Source organism: Styela clava, chromosome 2 (assembly GCF_964204865.1).
Source record: "Styela clava chromosome 2, kaStyClav1.hap1.2, whole genome shotgun sequence".
In the NCBI taxonomy this organism is placed as follows: domain Eukaryota; kingdom Metazoa; phylum Chordata; class Ascidiacea; order Stolidobranchia; family Styelidae; genus Styela; species Styela clava.
Window position 1 is genome coordinate 25,058,376 of NC_135251.1, and position 20,394 is coordinate 25,078,769.

The window sequence follows — 20,394 nt, forward strand, 5'->3', positions numbered from 1 at the left end:
CTTGAACGGAAATACAAGCGACATTGAATGAGTTTCTGAAAATGAACTCAGGAATGTCGATATCGAATGACCTTTTTTTTTTTTTTTTTTTTTATACAGTCACCTCAAACCCGAGGCCACCAGTAGCTTAATTAGTAGCACATTTTTAAGCCACTCATTATGGTTATTGATTACCAATTGAGATTCAAGCCCACATTTACGAATGCCGTCAATCATGTTTTGTCGACGTACGATTGAATCATCTCATTGGCATACTCGACCAGTATAACACATGGAGGTTGGTCGCAATATAATAGAGTTCGTTTTGACGATCTAGTCGTGATTGTAGCGCCGTTAGGTTAGAGGCTGGCTGATTGGTGTAGCGTCGTAGGTCGAAGATATGTAACTGGATGGAGATCGGAAAGTGGGTCGAGGGTGGGAAATTTGAGGCAGATAGTGCAGTGGATAGAGGAAAGAAAAGTTGTGGGAGATATGGCAATGAGTCCAGGAAAGAGGTTAAAGGGGATAGGAAGTTTGGGGGAAATAGGACAGTGGATTGAGGATAGGACGGTTGAGGGGGATAGGGCGGTGGGTCGAGGATAGGAAGGTTGAAGGAGAAAGAAAGCTCTGAAGTCTAAACCCGAGGACGGCAAACTTTTGTCGTTTGCGTGCCAAAAGTACTCCGTTGAACACTTAAAACTGTCCTCGACCCACTGCCCTATCTCAATGACACACTGCCCGACCCCCCTCAACTTTCCTATCCTCGACCCTCTGCTCTTTCTCCCCAACTTTCACATTCTCGAACCACCGCTTTATCTCCCTCAACCTCTCTCATTTCGACTTTCTGTCCTATCTCTTTCAACCTAGCTACCCTCAGACCCACTCCCTTATCTGCCACAACTTACTTTGACCTACGGTGCTATACTATTCGGTACCTGACCTAACGGCGCTTTATTCACGACCCGATTGCCACACTGAACTTTACTAACTTGCGACCAACTTCCATGGGTTATACTGGTCGTGTATGCCAATGATATGATTCAATCGTACGTCGACAAAACATGATTGACCGCATTCGTATGCCAATGAGATGATTCAATCGTACTTCGACAAAACATGATTGACAGCATTCGTATATGTAGGCTGGAATCTCAAATATTAAACAATAACCTTAATTGGCAGTTTAAAAATGTTTTACTAATTGGGCTACTGATGGTTTTTTTGTTGGGAATAACAGATTTCTAAATTTTAACAGGCCGTTTTATGCCCTCAATAATTGGCCATGTCGTGAGTCTTATGACAGATATGATGCTGATCCGAAATAAGCAATAGTGCTCTGGTCGGTATAATTCTTTTTTTTTTCAACATTTTATAGTAAAAGCGATGCCAAAGATAACGTACTAACTGCGTCCTTTGCAACTTCATTAAGTTGCAGATAAGATAAGCTCAATTTTGGGACTATACCCTGAATTAAAGGGCAGTTGGTAACACTAGCTACGACGAAACTTTTCATGGCTCTAAAATAGTTTGGAAGGGATTACACTCACTGAGCGACTTATATTTTTATTATTTTTTATTTTAATATTTATATATTTTTATTTTATTATTTCCTCATCGTTTTGTCTTGAACGGAAATACAAGCGACATTGAATGAGTTTCTGAAAATGAACTCAGGCATGTCGATATCGAATGACCTTTCGAAATTTTAAAAACAATCACCTCAAACCCGAGGCCACCAGTAGCTTAATTAGTAGCACATTTTAAGCCACTAATTATGGTTATTGATTTCCAATTGAGATTTCAGCCTACATTTACGAATGCCGTCAATCATGTTTTGTCGACGTACGATTGAATCATCTCATTGGCATACTCGACCTGTATAACACATGGAGGTTGGTTGCAATATAGTAGAGTTCGTTTTGATGATCTAGTCGTGATTGTAGCGCCGTTAGGTTATGGGCTGAGTGGTGTAGCATCGTAGGTCGAAGATAAGTAAATGGATGGAGATCGGAAAGTGGGTCGAGGGTGGGAAATTTGAGGCAGATAGTGCAGTGGATAGAGGAAAGTAAAGTTGAGGGAAATATGGCAATGAGTCGAGGAAAGAGGTTGAAGGGGATAGGAAGTTTGGGGGGAATAGGACAGAGGATCGAGGATAGGACGGTTGAGAGAGATAGGGCGGTGGGTCGAGGATTTGAAGGTTGAGGGAGAAAGGGCAGCACCTCACTGGCTCTGAAGTCTAAACCCGAGGTCGGCAAACTTTTGTCGTTTGCGTGCCAAAAGTACTCCGTTAAACACTTAAAATTGTCCTCGACCCACTGCCCTATCTCCCATGACACACTGCCCGACCTCCCTCAACTTTCCTATCCTCGACCCTCTACTCTTTCTCCCCAACTTTCACATTCTCGAACCACCGCTTTATCTCCCTCAACCTCTCTCATTTCGACTTACTGTGCTATCTCCTCCAACCTAGCTACCCTCAGACCCACTCCCTTATCTGCCACAACTTACTTTGACCTACGGTGCTATACTATTCGGTACCTGACCTAACGGCGCTTTATTCACGACCCGATCGCCACATTGGGCTTTACTATCTTGTGACCTTCCAACTTCCATGGGTTATACTGGTCGGCCAACTACGCCACCTCCCTATCCTCGACCCACTGCTCTATCTCCCCAACTTTCACGTCCTCGAACCACCGCTTTATCTCCCTCAACCTCTCTCTTTTCGACCTACTCTCCTATCTCCCTCAACCTACCTATCCTCGGACCCACTGCCCTATCTGCCACAACTTACCTATCTTTGACCTACGGTGCCATACTATTCGATACCTGACCTAACGGCGCCTCATTCACGACCCGATCGCCACACTGAACTTTACTAGCTTGCGACCAACTTCCATGGGTTATACTGGTCGTGTATGCCAATGAGATGATTCAATCTTACGTCGACAAAACATGATTGACAGCATTCGTATATGTAGGCTGGAATCCCAAATATTAAACAATAACCTTAATTGGCAGTTTAAAAATGTTTTACTAATTGGGCTACTGATGATGTTTTGTTGGGAATAACAGATTTCTAAATTTTAACAGCCCGTTTACTGCGTCCTTTGCAACTTCAACAAGTTGCAGATAAGATAAGCTCAATTTTAGGACTATGCGCTGAATTAAAGGGAAGTTGGCAACGCTAGCTACGACAAAACATTTCATGGCTCTAAAATAGTTTGGAAAGGATTACACTCATTGAGCGACTTATATTTTCAACTGTTTTTGACTTTTCAGTCTTCTCAGTCACGTAAAAGAAATTTGTATATACAACAGAATATGGCAGAACATTCGTTGAAAATGACTTCGCTTGCAAATATTTTATTATTTCCTCATCGTTTTGCCTTGAACGGAAATACAAGCGACATTGAATGAGTTTCGGAAAATGAACTCAGGTTTGCGATATCGAATGGCATTTCAAAATTTCAAAAACAATCACCTCAAACCCGACGCCATCAGTAGCTTAATTAGATAGTAGCACATTTTCAATCCACTTATTATGGTTATTGATTACCAATTGAAATTCCAGGCTACATTCACGAATGCCGTCAATCATGTTTTGTCGACGTACGTTTGAATCATCTCATTGGCATACTCGACCAGTATAACACATGGAAGTTGGTTTCAAGATGGTGAAGTTCTTTTTGACGATCTAGTCGTGATTGTAGCGCCGTTAGGTTAGGGGCTGAGTGGTATAGCGTCTTAGGTCGAAGATAAGTAACTTGATGGAGATTGGAAAGTGGGTCGAGGGTGGGAAATTTGAGGCAGGTAGTGCAGTGGATAGAGGAAAGATAAGTTGAGGGAGATATGGCAGTGAGTCGAGGTTGAAGGGGATAGGAAGTTTGGTCGAAATAGGACAGTGGATCGAGGATAGGACGGTTGAGGAAGATAGGGCGGTGGGTCGAGGATAGGAAGGTTGAGGGAGAAAGGGCGGTAACATCATTGGCTCTGAAGTCTGAACCCGAGGTCGGCAAACTTTTGTCGTTTTCGTGCCAAAAGTCGCCGTTAAACACCTAAAACTGTCCTCGACCCAATACCTTATCTCCATGACCCACTGCCCGACCTCCCTCAACTTTCCTATCCTCGACCCTCTGCTCTTTCTCCCCAACTTTCACATTCTCGAACCACCGCTTTATCTCCCTCAACCTCTCTCCTTTTGACTTACTGTCCTATCTCCCTCAACCTAGCTATCCTCAGACCCACTCCCCTATCTGCAACAACTTACTTTGACCTACGGTGCTATACTATTCGGTACCTGACCTAACGGCGCTTTATTAACGACCCGATCGCCACACTGAACTTTACTATCTTGTGACCAACTTCCATGGGTTATACTGGTCGTGTATGCCAATGAGATGATTCAATCGTACTTCGACAAAACATGATTGACAGCATTCGTATATGTAGGCTGGAATCTCAAATATTAAACAATAACCTTAATTGGCAGTTTAAAAATGTTTTACTAATTGGGCTACTGATGGTTTTTTTGAACGTACTAACTGCGTCCTTTGCAACTTCATTAAGTTGCAGATAAGATCAGCTCAATTTTGGGACTATACGCTGAATTAAAGGGAAGTTGGTAACGCTAGCTACGACAAAACATTTCATGGCTCTAAAATAGTTTGGAAGGGATTACACTCACTGAGCGACTAATATTTTTGACTGTTTTTGACTTCTCAGCCTTCTCAGGCACGTAAAAGAAATTTTTATATACAACAGAATATGGCAGAACATTCGTTGAAAATGACTAAGCGTGCAAATATTTTATTTTTTTCTCATCGTTTTGTCTTGAACGGAAATACTAGCGACATTGAAGGAGTTTCTGAAAACGAACTCAGGCATGTCGATATCGAATGACCTTTCGAAATTTTAAAAACAGTCACCTCAAACCCGAGGCCACCAGTAGTTTAATTAGTAGCACATTTTTAAGCCACTCATTATGGTTATTGATTACCAATTGAGATTCCAGCCTACATTTTCGAATTCCGTCAATCATGTTTTGTCGACGTACGTTTGAATCATCTAATTGGCATACTCGACCAGTATAACCCATGGAGGTTGGTCGCAAGATAGTAGAGTTCGTTTTGACGATCTAGTCGTGATTGTAGCGCCGTTATATTAGGGGCTGAGTCGAAGATGAGTAAGTTGATGGAGGTCGGGAAGTGGGTCGAGGGTGGGAAATTTGAGACAGAGGCAGTGGATAAGGGAAAGAAAAGTTGAGGGAGATAGGTCAATGAGTCGAGGATAAAGAGGTTGAAGGGGATAGGAAGTTTGGGGGAAATAGGACAGTGGGTCGAGGATAGAAAGGTTGAGGGAGATAGGGCGGTGGGTCGAAGATAGGAGGGTTGAGAGAGGTGGAGCAGTTGGGCGAGGGAAACAGGGCAGAGGATCGAGAATAGGAAAGTCGAGGGAGTTAGGGCAGTGGGTCGAGGATTTGTGTTGGGATGACTGTATAACTTCACTGGCTCTAAAGTGTAAATCAGAGGTCGGCAAACTTTTGTCGTTTGCGGGCCAAAATTAAAGGTTGCAAGTCATTGGCGGGTAGCACGTATTTTGGAAAGTTAAAAACCAAAGGAATGGCCAATGAATCACATTTTTTCACCCAGAAATTTCAAGCAGTGCGCGAAGACTGATCCTTTGAATATTTTCAGCGTCATTAAACCATTTGCGCTCAGCATCTACTTTTTTACGTTCTGTTGCCATTTCTCTAATTATAATCAATTATAGGCTCATTAAACGAGTGATTGTGAATTATATACTTGTTAGGTTATAGTATAATTTAGTTTCTCAAAACAAATTTTGTCACGTAAAGAATATATTCGTCAATAAAGCTGTTTTGTTAATATAATTCAGTGAAGCGTCGCGGGCCGTATTTGTGAAATTTCATTTTAAGAACTATTATTATTCTGGGTAAGTTACTATGATAATGATATTTTTGAGTTTAATGGGCATTTTGACATCGCATTCCCGCGGCGGCAACATTCTGTTTTTAGGGCGCCAAAGCATATCGATTGTGCAGATAAATAAATGTTGAGTGTAACCTGTGAAGGATTGTGAGAAGCACATTAACAAAATTGGATGTTCACCTGCTATTTTTTTTTTTGAGCATATAATGAGAAACATTGTTTCAAAAAGCTTAATATAAAATGAATCTAAAGCAGCTTGATAATTCTATTTTGACAATGCAGTCTATTACACGTTATTTATATTTTCAAACATAGATCTGAGCCTAAAGAATTCGTGGTCGCACTTTTCAAAACCAAGGAAACAGCAACATATCGAGGAATTCGTGAGTTCTCAGTTGTTAAACACTACCTGATTTATTAGTTGTAAATTGGAACTATTTCTATAAATACAGAAGATGCAGATCATAGAGACTCTCGAGTTTCTTCGCACGTCCATGACACAGCAGCTGCGCAAGAAGGTATTCACGGCGATTATATACATGTTCGAAAGCAGCAGATAGTGGTAGCTGAAGAATGAGCTTTTTTCGTGTATACAGCCTTGCGTGGAAATAAGTATATATGTGAAAATGTGGCATTGACCCAACGGACGAGATACTAGAATTTTCGATTTATTAAAAAAGTAACTATGCACTGGAATCCATTTTTAGCAAAAAAGCAATATCTGATATCTAATAAACTAAGCAAGTCATTAGTCAACGAGTGCAGTGTTGAAAAATAACATTTTATAATCTGATTGATTCAATATTTCTATATAGTGTGATCAATTACTTCGATTGTGATCACTATGGTTGTAACAAAACCGTTTGTATAATCCATGTGTGTACGGTTACAGTTGAATCTATTGAAAATGGCGACACGGAGATTACGGTTGCAACCGACTATCCAACATACATCGTTTGTATTGATTGTATTATTTTTAAAGGTAATTTGTTTATGATTTGGAGATGGCAAGAAACGAATTAGCATTTTATTCATACACAACCGTAAGTATATGAAAACGAGTTAAGCAACTTATTTGTAAATTAACTGTTTCAAGTTACAGCAAATGCGTTAACTGAAATCGAAGTATAACTTTGAAATGTGGTTTTGAGTATTGTGCTGCCGGGGAAATCAGACAAGCGTGACGTGAAATGGTATCGCATTTATTGTTGATTATTTCATACAAATATCAAACATGTCTTATTTCAAATTACAATGTCAATAACATCATAGATAATATCTTGCAGGGATTCAGTGGATCGGAGTCGCAATCGCTTAATTGTGAAAGTGGAAATAAGTTGAGAGCCAACAAACGAAAGTCGAAAACTCCGGAGAAATAACAAAATTCGTCGCAATACCACAAGTAGGCTACAGTAGATGTGTATATATTATAATTTTTTAATATTAGGTAATGCTTTTGTGTTTTGCTCTCTGGCAATAATGAATTTCCAGCCTGTAAAGCATCAGATATAATGTTTAGAATCAGAGGTTGGTGTACGTTACCTTGTATAAAGTGAATTATCGCGGATTCTTTTTGAACAACGAGGTGGGGTTAATTTTCAAACAAAATTGATATTTTTGTTGTTCTTACTGAATGGATAAGTAGTTAGTTTTAATGTTGGATAAATGAATAAATATTTCGCCCAACCGCCCCTACTATATGACTACACGAGGCCGATCAATTCGCTGTACAATACTTGAATCATACATTTTTTGGTAGGTACTCCTGTAATATGTGAACCAAGATGGCGGACACCGGAACGTAGTACTCGTACCAGATTAGTGTTAGGCCATAATTTCAGGCACAAATACTACGAGAGTCGCTTGACTAGTCACCGAACTTGGAATAGAACTAAAATAAAGAAAATTGGAATAAAAATATGGCATGACCCTAACCTGGTACACATATTGCGTTCCGGTGCCCGCTATCTTGGTCCAGGAGTACCCATTTTTTTCTTTCTAATGTCGACAACCGTTTATGGAACAAAGTGCAGATTGAAGACAATTATATAGATTTAGGTGCCATTCTTGTATCGCCTATTAAAATGTTTCTTTGTTCTCAATTAGTCCAGTGAGATGATAATAGTGATAAAACTTCTACTTCTGCTGTACGTGTGTATGGCGCACGGATACATGTGGGGACCAGAAGACACTGCGTGTGATTTCATGAAGCCGCTTTTACCCCCTTTTGCCAAGGATTTTGCAAATATTCGATATTATCGAATTGTTGTGAATAAATATAGATTCTTACCGGGAGAAAAACTTTACAGTCAGTATTAGTGTTTAATATTCAAAAATAACTCGCTTTTTTAATGCGTATAATGCAATCTCTGCAAACCGACACGGTACCACATATTTTAATCCTTGAACTCTTTCTAAATTCAAATACTTCATTATTACTATTGTGATGTAGACGTGAGCCGTAAATAAGGTGGAGAAGTATGGCAAAATCGCTTTAAAATTTCTTTCTAATGTTTACAGTCTCTAGATAACATTATCAGTCGGTAACTGCTAATTTTTTTGTTTTTCCATAGTTCGGATCCAAGGAAAAACTGGCGATGACAGATATACATACCAGGGGGCAATGCTAACGGTGAGGCTTTAAATATTTATTTTAAGAATAGTAGGGTGATAGAATAGAAACATTAGTTTAATTGATAACTCAACAGCCAAGAAAAATTTTGACAAAACCTGCGGTCATCAAGACGGGAAATATTTATAGCCTGATTTCTAGCTGATAAATTTTGATATAGAACGGTTCTTAGTAACAATAAATTTCTTTATGAATTTTCATGTGTGCGAAATATCTGATATCAAAAGAGGTTGAGTATTGTTCATTGTGATATCAAAATGACCTTTTAAAATATGTATAAGGCAGGAGTGTGTAAACTGCGGCCCGCGGACTAAATGCGGCCCGCAAGGAAAAATTGTGCGGACCGCGGAGAAGTGCCAATTTTAAATAGTGTGTTCGCGAAACGAGTTTTTAGTTTAGCTAATCTGGTATGTGCGAGCAATTCTAATCTCTTTGCGGCGCAAAGACAATACCAGTACTTGACTGCTACTGTCATATTAGCAAAACTAGCTAGCAAAATCCTGTTCCAAAAACAAAAAAAAAAATGTTATGAAAACATGTTTCTTATACTGTATTCGTTTAAAGTCGGTGTGATAATAAATTTGAATAGCTGTTTTCATTAGAAATCTATGCATTTTAACTCAACATTTCTGCTAGAACCCCTAACAATGCCATAAGATCAATAAAAAAGTTGTGCTTGCAACTACAGTATAAACTCTATCTACAAAATTTATTCGTTTCGTAAATTCCTTCATAGGTAGAAAATTCCGCAAGTTGGGACACATTTTACATGTAAATGCCCTAACGGTCTAAGCCCCTACAAAATGGACATAACATTTGTATAAATCATAATAAGGGTTAGAACCCGCAACAAATACATGTTAGACTTAAATTACTGCATAATAAATAAAGAAGATACATATGGAAAAAAGAAAGAACAGAGAAATACCGAATAAAAACACTACGAACGGTATGTTTGTTTATCTTTGGCGTTGGGTAGACTAGGCTACGCTAAACGAAGACCGCAGAGAGTGAGAGGAGGCGGCAAAAGCTGACGGCTGAGAGAGAACGTAATTTTCGATAATGAGCACACACACATGAAATTCAAATTTTTTTATTGTATCATCGTCTTCTCACTAACGGGTCAATAATTGTAAAATATTTCAAATCAAAACGTGGACGACGGCGCTAGGATATGTGCGCCATATTCGATATTCTTATAAACACGAAAAACGATATTTGAAGGTCGCGATATTCGATTTTTAAATTCGAATTGGACATTGCTTATTCAAGCACTGCATTAAATTTTTCTAAGATAAACAAATATCACTGCACATATTTTTAAGTTTTTGGCCTTTCGTATGTAGAAAATCTTACGATAGCCGTAGCAATATTTTTACGATAAAAATTTTCGTAATTTGGATTTTTCGTACCCAGAGCCTTTCGTAGGTAGAGTTTCTAGGTGCGGCCCGCGGCTTCACCCAGTTACTTGTACCTGGCTCTCCTGTAATAAAGGTTGCACACCCCTGGTATAAGTGTATAATCAGTTTCTAAATTAATACAGTTTCTGTATATGCATGGTTTAATGTTGATTTTTTGTCTGCGGTAATAAAGACGGTAAATATTTTTAGCTTGATTTCTAGTTGATAACTTTTGATATAGAACAGTTCTTAGTAACAATATATTTGTTTATAAATTTTCATGTTTGCGGAAAATCTGATATCACAACAGGTCGAGTACTGCTGATAGTGTATAGCCAGTTTCTAAATGAGTAGGCTACAGTTTCTGTATGCACGGTTTAATGTTGATTTTTCGTAAAACTTGCATAGTTTTTGCAATACAAATTTAATATGTGTCAGTTCAAGGAACAGTATACCAATTTTGAAAAAATAAAAGAAAAAATTCATATTGTATAAAATATATATATATATATGTATATACATTGAACAAACATGACAGGTACTGACAGCGCCGGATTAACCATTAAACAATATAAGCACGTGCTTAGGGCACCAAGCAAAGAGGGGCATCACAGAAATTTTAGAGCAGAATTTTATATAGTTTATCGGTATTTATTAAAATATTACGAGTTCAACAGACGACTCAAACTTCAAAATGTTCGCTTATTTTTTGTCTTCACGTATCATATTAACCTTCTTTACTAAAAAGAAACACTGAAACTTATTTATTGGACACGAAATGAGCCTATGAGTCGTTTTCTCAAAATGTTGTGGTTTTTGCTTTCTAGTATTTACCTTGTTGCTGCATTTTTATTTTGAAAAAATTTCTATTCTCTTCAACAATTGGACCAATGAACTATTTACACTATGTGGCGGTTCCACGATCGCATTTCAACGATATATTGGTCAGCACAGTCGGGAGTGTCTTGATAAGGTATACCAGGGTGGTCCAAACTCTGTCATGCTGATACATTCCGTGCGGCTCACAGAACAATTTTAGCGTATAATTGTATCTAATGGAGTAACGTTTTTGAGGTTTTTTTTAGATGGGGTTGGTATCCCGAAATTCCAACCCCTTTTCTAACGCTTTGTGCCTTTATTTTAGTAAAAACACTCCCTTCGGCCATGTGACAGTAGTGACGAAACGCAGAACCGACTTTACGCCGCGTAATAACCGCGTATTTAAATCATTTTGTCCACCCTAATGCTTATCACAAATAATTTTATTGTTCGATTCGGAATCGGAGTTTAATTTTTATTTTCAAATCATTTTCAATTTACCCGAATTCAGATTTTTGAGTATTAGTCTATTAAAAGCCATACCTTTTCAAAGATTTGTGTCTTTATGTCTTTTAATGAATAATTAGGATTATGATATACTGGTACACAGCAGGTGAAGTTTAAATATGTTTTGACATATACATATATACTAATTAAATTGTTACTTATGCAGAGTTTATATCTAGAGTACTAACATATGAAAAATACCTAGTCGGTACCTTCAACACTTTACCGTTTATGTCTACCGCCTTTTGAATGTAGCTGAGTAGTGAATAATAATCACCTTATGTTATGACTATACCTAACATTTCCTTAAACTCGACAACGTAGTATATATACAGCAAATACCTTTGAAAAGTTCGCGAATAAAAGAAAATAATATTGTTTTAGAAGATAAAATGTGTTGTAACTTTATATATTTTGATTATTGAAGTTCACCTATAATTTAAAAACCACGTAAATGCAAATTATAGAGAAATTCGTGGTTGTATAAAAAAGTGTGTCATCAGTGACCTCTCAGCTCATATTTTTTCGAGATATATCGGTCGAAAGTTAAATTTGATCAAGCATTTATCTGACGCAAACAGCATTGAGTGAGGGAAGATGTTCATTTATATACCCGTTCTTAGTGGTACTTTAGGACACAGAGAGCAGTTTAGAATTAGGCTGTACATCAATACGTCTAATTACTATAATATGTTAAAATGGAATCTATAACATCTATACAACAACAAACCACCCATGTGGTCTCCAATCGTGATGGTAGTATACATTCAAAAACCGGAAGCTTTAGAAAAATACGATTTCAAAGACAGAAAATGTCGTTCAAAGAAGAACCGGAAACCGAAAGTCAAAACTTCTCATTCTTTCTGCTATATATAAAGAACGAAACGCAACTGAAAGACATGGATACCAAACGGAATTATATGGCCATGGAAGGTTAGATGTTTCGCAAACAATTTTCTCTTTTTCGAATATATCTGGCCTTACTTTGTTTTAACGTCACATCTCAATATCCAAAAACGCCTAAAATTTTTCCTGGTTTAAGTCTAGTATGAATAAGTATGTTTGTTCAATATTCGAAAGATATTACAGAGTATCATCCCTAGTGTCGTCATTAAAATTATTTTGTCATCAATGTAACAATTGTTCATACACTGGTACAAATATCTAAGAAAATATTGATATTCTAAACCTCACCTATATATAAATGAATATGCAACGGGTAATAACGGATGGCCACCATAAAACGGGTCTAAACTAGAAATGTACCGATACCACTTTTGTCACCGATATTTCAGATTGAAAAAAAGATATATCACATAAGAAATTGATGTTTGGTATCCGAATGCATTAACTGATTCGGATGCATTGTACACTGACGCTAGTAATCTCGGTGTTCAATTAGAAAACTCATATGCCGGGATGTCCAATTCCAATTTATTATTAATATTGCGACCTTCGAATATCGTTTTTCGTGTTTAAAAGAATATCGAATATATGCAAATATTTTATTTTGTGTTTAATCGTGATCGTCGCGACAATTACAGCCAAAATTAAAGGATATCAATCAGTGCCGACCAGAAATACCTATACCACGTATGATACTAGGCGGCCACATCAATAAATCTATAAAGAAATTGTGTATTTGAACAAAATTAAAATTACTATAATCACAATATTTAATACCTGTGTAGAGAGATAATTGCGTCGGAATTTAGCCTAACGATGTCCATGGACTGAATGACACTCGCGCTTGACGATAAACAGAATTTATAACTGTGCCAAACAGTGCATGTCCTGTAAAAAGGACTTCGATTCCACTGTATGATTTAAAACTGAGCGCCTAGTTGCTCTCTTTTCTGTGCCGTGTTGATATATTTCTTCATAATTAATATGTAATAAAAATGTCAATATAAAAAGTTGGCAGCAAAAAAAAAGTCGAATTAGATGAGCTGGTTCTGTTAGTAAATATTTAAAAACAGGTGAATCATATTCTCGTTACCACTCGCGGGGGTGTAGACATGTATGCACATAGTTCCCGATCTGTCTGGACAAAAAAATAAATTAAAAAGTAATATTTTAACTTACCTTTTAAAACATTCTGGATCATATCTAAAAGGTAAATATATCGGAAATATTGGTATTAATTCAGCCGATACCGATACATGACCGATACCAAAAAAATGGCCGATATTGCCGATACCGATACCCGATACCGATACATCGACTCTAAACTGGTAGAGGAATCGATTAGGTAATAGATTAGATTTTATAGCACCATACGTACAAGCGAGCAATGTGCTATTTTTGAAAATAAATAAAAGCCACTCTATAATCGGCCCATCGGTATTTGAGAAAAATCAAAATGGATAGATTTCAATCATCGAACTGTTATAATTTCTCATCAAAAAAACATGAATCATAGACAAAGCGCCCACTGATTAGGTGACTGTATACGGACTCAAATTTGCAAAATACAATGCAATACTAATTGAAAAGTTTGGATCAATACATGCATTATCACTAAATAACGACAAGTTGAGGGGAAAGGCTATTTACTCTCCATTGCGCCCGAGTTGCGGCTCTTCTTGGTCTTGGTCCATTTTGAGTTTATTTTAACTCGATATTTTGTATTACAAATTAAGAAAATGACTGACTGGAACTTAATGATGAGAGACTTGATATTAAAGTTAATCATGAGCTACAACGTTTTGTTTGGGTACACCTGGTGATAAAAAGTTAAGTTGGCGGGACTAATGCATAGTGGGGTAAATGTAGATTTTATTCAGCGATTGAGAAATTCTCTTGCGACACACATCTTACTACCAAAATGCTTTGAAAAACGTCTGTTAAGTGTCCCACTGTACCCCACTTGTGGGGCACATTCGGACAGACCCTGGGGCACAGTGGGTCAGTCTGTCAAAATTCAACGAAGTGAGCCCTTAAAAATAAGCAATTAATCAGCATAATTGTCTAACGAACAGGGAGACTTCAAATTTGAAGATTTAATATTTTTGAAATCAATGTTCAACTGAAATAGTTCAAATATTTTGACAAAAAAATTCGCAAACAAATTTGAATATTTCTTCCCTCGAATCTAAATCTGGAAATATTATTGAAAAAATGATAAATATCAGACGGTGGTTTGTCATGTTGGAAAAGCTAAGGTAGAAAAAAAAACTGGAACGGTGAAATTTTAGTTTCAACCTCCCAAAACCAATTTCACCTCATAGCTTGCGCCGCTCTACCCGTCCGTTGTCCGTTCGCGGGGACGTTGTAACTCACCGATGGGCGGATTGAAACATCGAACCGCGGACAGGATTGCGGATATAGTATCAGTGCGAGAGCTGATTTTCCACTGTGCCCCATGTGCCAACGTGCCCCATCTTCCCCTGCAATATTGGTTATATTCACACTCAAATTTATTTATTAGCACATTTGATCTGTTTCTGGAACTAAGCAAAAGCATGTTCCGGCCACGGAAATGGGATGAATAAATGTCCTTCAATCTAAAAAAATCTTATTTTCACGGTGACTCACCCCGAATAATAGTAATTTGTAAAATGAAACTTCACAGCACCTATTGGATCAATTGTAAAATTTTTATTTTTTAAAAATGGATTTTCTCTTGTATCGACCTCCAACAACAGGTTCTACGGAACGCCAAATAAAATCGTAATCGTTAACTACGGTGTTGCATTTGTTTAACGTCTAAAACAAGAACGCGTTCATTCCAATAACAGGTTCGCACGAACCCGCTGAATCGTATCACGAATTTTAATTGCAATTATGTTTTCGGGTTTCAACAAGATATATTGCTTCGAGGTCCCACTTTACAAAACTAGATTCCAAAATCACAACTGAAAGAATATTATTTTAGATATTTCAATATGCTTTGTATAAATAAAAAAAAGCGTAATGCTCATAAAATCAAACAAAAACAACGATAACATGCGCAGCAAGTTTTTGATATTATGACGGTATACAATTGGCACGGATATAATTTAAAGGAAAACTCAGTCACGCCGTGAAAAATTTTGTTTCATTCCTGAAGCTAATTTTATTTTAACCATAATATATGAGTTTACTCATTTCCTCGGACTAAATTAATTCATAACGATGTCAATAACTTTCGAGATAAAAGTTGTCAATGTTCATATATCTCAAGTTTAGTAACGTTTCATGTCAGACATCTTTTAATATAAAATATATTGTTGACATATCATTAAAAGTTGTATATTTATATATGGGTCGTAAAAACAATTCCTCGCATAATTTGATGAAAGATATTACAAGGTCTGGTTCAGATTATAATCAAAGGGGTGAAGAGCCTTTTTTTAAGCCAAATAGAACAATGATTGTAAATTAGAGCATTACTTGAACTATTTTGCCGCTGTATGGAGTATCGTTACAACATTTGCGTTGGCGTTCCCAGTACTGTTATTAAGCTTCATGACCAATATCTAGAGTTGTAAATATGACTGGTCTCAAACTTGTTTCGGGATGCGTCATTTTTTTCACCAATGAATTGTTGAGTCACATTGGCTTAAAACTTCGATGGTTAACAGCAGCAGCAGTTAAGGCAACGTTTTTTAAATAAATCCATTTCTTCAATTTGTTCCTGATTCTTACAGGACTCGATATTTAACCTAGAACTTTACTGTTTACTTATAGTAAGACACTTTCTAGTTCATTTCGCACACTTTTCCTCAGTGTTCCTCAAAAATCCCTCATTTCTTGAAAACTTAGCCGACCTTTCGTAAACCAAAAGTCCTGGATAATTAAATAGAATCAAATTCTCGAAAATAAATTTTCCGTGGTAACCTACCTTCAAAATAGATACTAAATATGGAAAGTATTCTGAACAAAGTTTATCAGACGAACAATAAAATCAATGACCCAAAAGTATTTACGGTAGGTATGTTTCGGATTGTGACATAACGAATCACTGATAATATGTGAAGCATTAATAAGCGTTCCTGCGGCATTGCGACAAATTTTGTTACTTGAGAACCACTGTACTAGAGGTTACCATAATTCACTTGATTATGGATAGTTGGAAATAAGTTACGCCAGTTAATGTAATTAGTATCATGTATTTCCAACAATGCGAAAAATCATAGTGACGTCATATGGTTTTCAAAGTGAAATTTATTTTGGCGTCATAACAAAGATGTTCATGTAATATGATGTCATAAATTAATATAAAAATTTCCGTTGTACGAAAGATCTGTATGTTAATCACGCAAGTATACTAAATAATAAGTTGAATATAGAAAACTAATAAACCGCATTACCAGTAGACTTAAAACAACGCTCACCCATGCATGACGTTACAAAGTAAAAATGACTATGCTCACTCATGCATGAATGACGTTACGAAGTAAAACTGACTACGCTCAGTCATGCATGATGTTACACAGTAAAACTGATTACGCTCACCAACGCATGAAGTTACAAAATAAAACTGATTGTGCTCATTCATGCATGACGTTACAAAGTCAAGCTGGCTACGCTCACCCTTGCATGAAGCTACAAAGTAAAACTGACTACGCTCACTCATGCATGAACGACGTTACAAAGTAAAACTGACTACGCTTAGTCATGCATGAAGTTACAAAATAAAACTGATTGTGCTCACTCATGCATGACGTTACAAAGTCAAGCTGACTACGCTCACCCTTGCATGAAGCTACAAAGTAAAACTGACTACGCTCACTCATGCATGAATGAGGTTACAAAGTAAAACTGACTACGCTCACCCACGTATGAAGCTACAAAGTAAAACTGACTACGCTCACTCATGCATGAATGACGTTACAAAGTAAAACTGACTACGCTCACCCATGCATGGAGTTACAAAGTAAAACTGATTACGCTCACCCATGCATGGAGTTACAAAGTACAACTGACTACGCTCACCAATGCATGGCGTTACAAAGTAAAACAGACTACACTCACCCAAGCATGAAGTTACAAAGTAAAACTGACTCGTTGACCCATACATAAAGTTACAAACAAAATGAAACAGACTATGCTCAATCATGCATGAAGTTACAAAGTAGAACCGACTATGCTCACTCATGCATGACGCGTGAAGTTACAAAGTAAAACCGACTACGCTCACCCATGCATGACATTACAAAGTGAAACTGACTACGCTCACTCATGCATGACAATACGAAATTAAAATGACTATGCTCACCCATGCACGACGTCACAAAGTACAACCCCAAGAATGAACCAACTACGCTCACTCATGCATGACATTACAAATTAAAACTGACTATGCTCACCCATGCATGTAGTTGCAAAGTAAAACTGACTATGCTCACCCATTCATGATGTGGCAAAACTGCCATTCGAAGTTGCAAAGCAAACCGACTATGCTCATCCATGCATGAAGTTGCAAAGTAAAACTGACTATGCTCACCACCCATGCATGAAGTTTCTTGGTGGCCTCTCACTGCATTTCTTTTGGTGATGGCCTTTCGGCATATTTGTCTAGTATCTAATATTACTTATCACTTTAACTGTGGACTAGCTCTGTCATTTCCACACGAAATAGAACAAGACAGTCAAAATCGATCAAAGCAATTAAATTTATTTTATTATACAGATATATTTTCTCCATTTATTATATATATGCAAAATACAACTAAAACATATTGCAAAGTAAGTGGAGTAGTCACATATTTAATTAAATAATCTAAATAGGTTTGTAAGTAATATATATTCAATTGCATATAGTAACATTGCATTTTTTAATAATTAAAATAAAAAATTATTTTCGAAAATGTCAAAATATAATACCGAGCTTCCATGTGGACCCAAGAGGTGTCGGTTTTCCCACTCGTTAGGACTTGTTGATGGGGTCCTTTCGCGCTTCAGAAAAATCTGAAACGCCCTATGCCCATATTTAAATGCCAAAAGTATACATGACTATACCAATGAAACCACAGTGGACACTCAAAACGTTGACTCCCACAAATAGTGGCTTGTCAAAATTATAAAAACCCACCCAGTCATTAAAGCATTATATTATACCGCATCGTGATTGTATTCACAAATATTGTTCGGCTTCTTCAATTTCTCGGTAAGTAATCTTCTGAAAACAAAACCATTTAATAAAAATATTCAATAGAATCGAAATTATTAATAAAATTCACTTAATTGAACTTCTTATCATTGAAAATATCCAAGCCTAATAAAATTCGTAAAAATATTTACATGTAATTTGTAGATTTTCCTTGTATCAGTCTTTTCCCAATTTCTTCAGTGCCTTCCTAATTCTGTGCCTGAAAACCCAGAATAACGTTAAAAAACCTACGCCTAATAAAATTCGTAAAAATATTTACATGTAATTTGTAGATTTTCCTTGCATCCGTCTTTTCCTAATTTTCCCAGTCCCTTCATAGTTCTGTGCCTAAGAAGCTAGAATAATATTAAATATATCTAAGCCTAATAAAAACCCTATTATTCCTAATGGCGGGAAGGGGTCTAAATCTATCTATACCAAATAAAATATTAAAAACAAAAAAGCCATGGCAACCCCTGTTAATACTTTTCTTCTTTTGTCAGTGTCACGATATCCTGGTTCCTGTTGAAAATATCTTAAAAATAGAAGAGAAATTAAAGATTATGACAAACACAGGTAGGAAAATATGGATACAGCATGTTACTAAAAAAGCTTTATTAATTATTAATAAATATTCAATATCGGCAATAAACATAATACTACGTGCATTATTGTATCAGTATTAATATAATGAGAAAAATATTATATCAAACTAAAATCAAAATGAACACTAGATGGAAAAACATGTAACATATTTACCGGCATTTTAGATTTGTCTCTGGTTCCGTCTTTTTCAAATTTCTTCAGTGTCTTCAAAATTTTTTGCCGGTGAAGCTAAGATAACATTAACAATATCTAAGCCTAATAAAATTTGTAAGAATATTTACATTCAATTTGTAGATTTTCCTTGTATCAGTCTTTTCCTATTTTCTTCATTGTTTCTTTGTATCAGTCTTTCCTAACTTCCCCATTGCCTTCATAATTCTTTGCCTGAAAATCTAGAATACCATTGAAAATATCTAAGCCTAATAAAAACCCTATTAACTCTAATGGCAAGTATTTCTAACGGTGGGAATGGGTCTAAATCTATTTAAAACAGAGAAAATATTAAAAACAAAAAAGTCATGGCAACCCCTGTTAATACTTTTCTTCTTTTGTCAGTGTCACGATATCCTGGTTCCTGTTGAAAATATCTTAAAAATAGAAGAGATATTAATGATTATGACAAACACAGGTAGGAAAATATGGATACAGCATGTTACTAAAAAAGCTTTATTAAATATTAATAAATATTCAATATCGGCAATAAACATAATACTACGTGCATTATTGTATCAGTATTAATTTAATAGGGTTTTTATTAGGCTTAGATAATTTAAATGGTATTCTAGATTTTCAGGCAAAGAATTATGGAGGCAATGGGAAAGTTAGGAAAGACTGATACAAAGAAACAATGAAAAAAATAGGAAAAGACTGATACAAGGCAAATCTACAAATTGAATGTAAATATTCTTACAAATTTTATTAGGCTTAGATATTGTTAATGTTATCTTAGCTTCACAGGCAAAAAATTTTGAAGACCCTGAAGAAATTTAAAAAAGACGGAACCAGAAACAAATCTAAAATACCGGTAAATATGTTACATGTTTTTCCATCTAGTGTTCATTTTGATTTTAGTTTGATATAATATTTTTCTCATTATATTAATACTGATACAATAATGCACGTAGTATTATGTTTATTGCCGATATTGAATATTTCTTAAAAATTAATAAAGCTTTTTTAGTAACATGCTGTATCCATATTTTCCTACCTGTGTTTGTCATAATCATTAATTTCCCTTCTATTTTTAAGATATTTTCAACAGGAACCAGGATATCGTGACACTGACAAAAGAAGAAAAGTATTAACAGGGGTTGCCATGGCTTTTTTGTTCTTAATATTTTATTTGGTATAGATAGAGTTTTAGACCCCTTCCCGCCATTAGGAATAATAGGGTTTTTATTAGGCTTAGATATATTTAATATTATT

At 36.3% G+C, this 20,394-nt stretch overlaps 1 protein-coding gene and 1 long non-coding RNA gene across 2 annotated transcripts in view; one reads left to right on the forward strand and one right to left on the reverse strand.

The window, feature by feature from the left end:
* Nucleotides 1-20,394, reverse strand: part of LOC144419940 (MAM domain-containing glycosylphosphatidylinositol anchor protein 1-like) — a 363,818-nt gene that overhangs the window by 93,340 nt on the left and 250,084 nt on the right. The window lies entirely within an intron of this gene.
* LOC144432251 (uncharacterized) lies at nt 8,066-8,564 on the forward strand. Its single transcript, XR_013480491.1, has 2 exons — nt 8,066-8,238; nt 8,504-8,564. It is a non-coding gene; the product is annotated as an uncharacterized LOC144432251 (long non-coding RNA).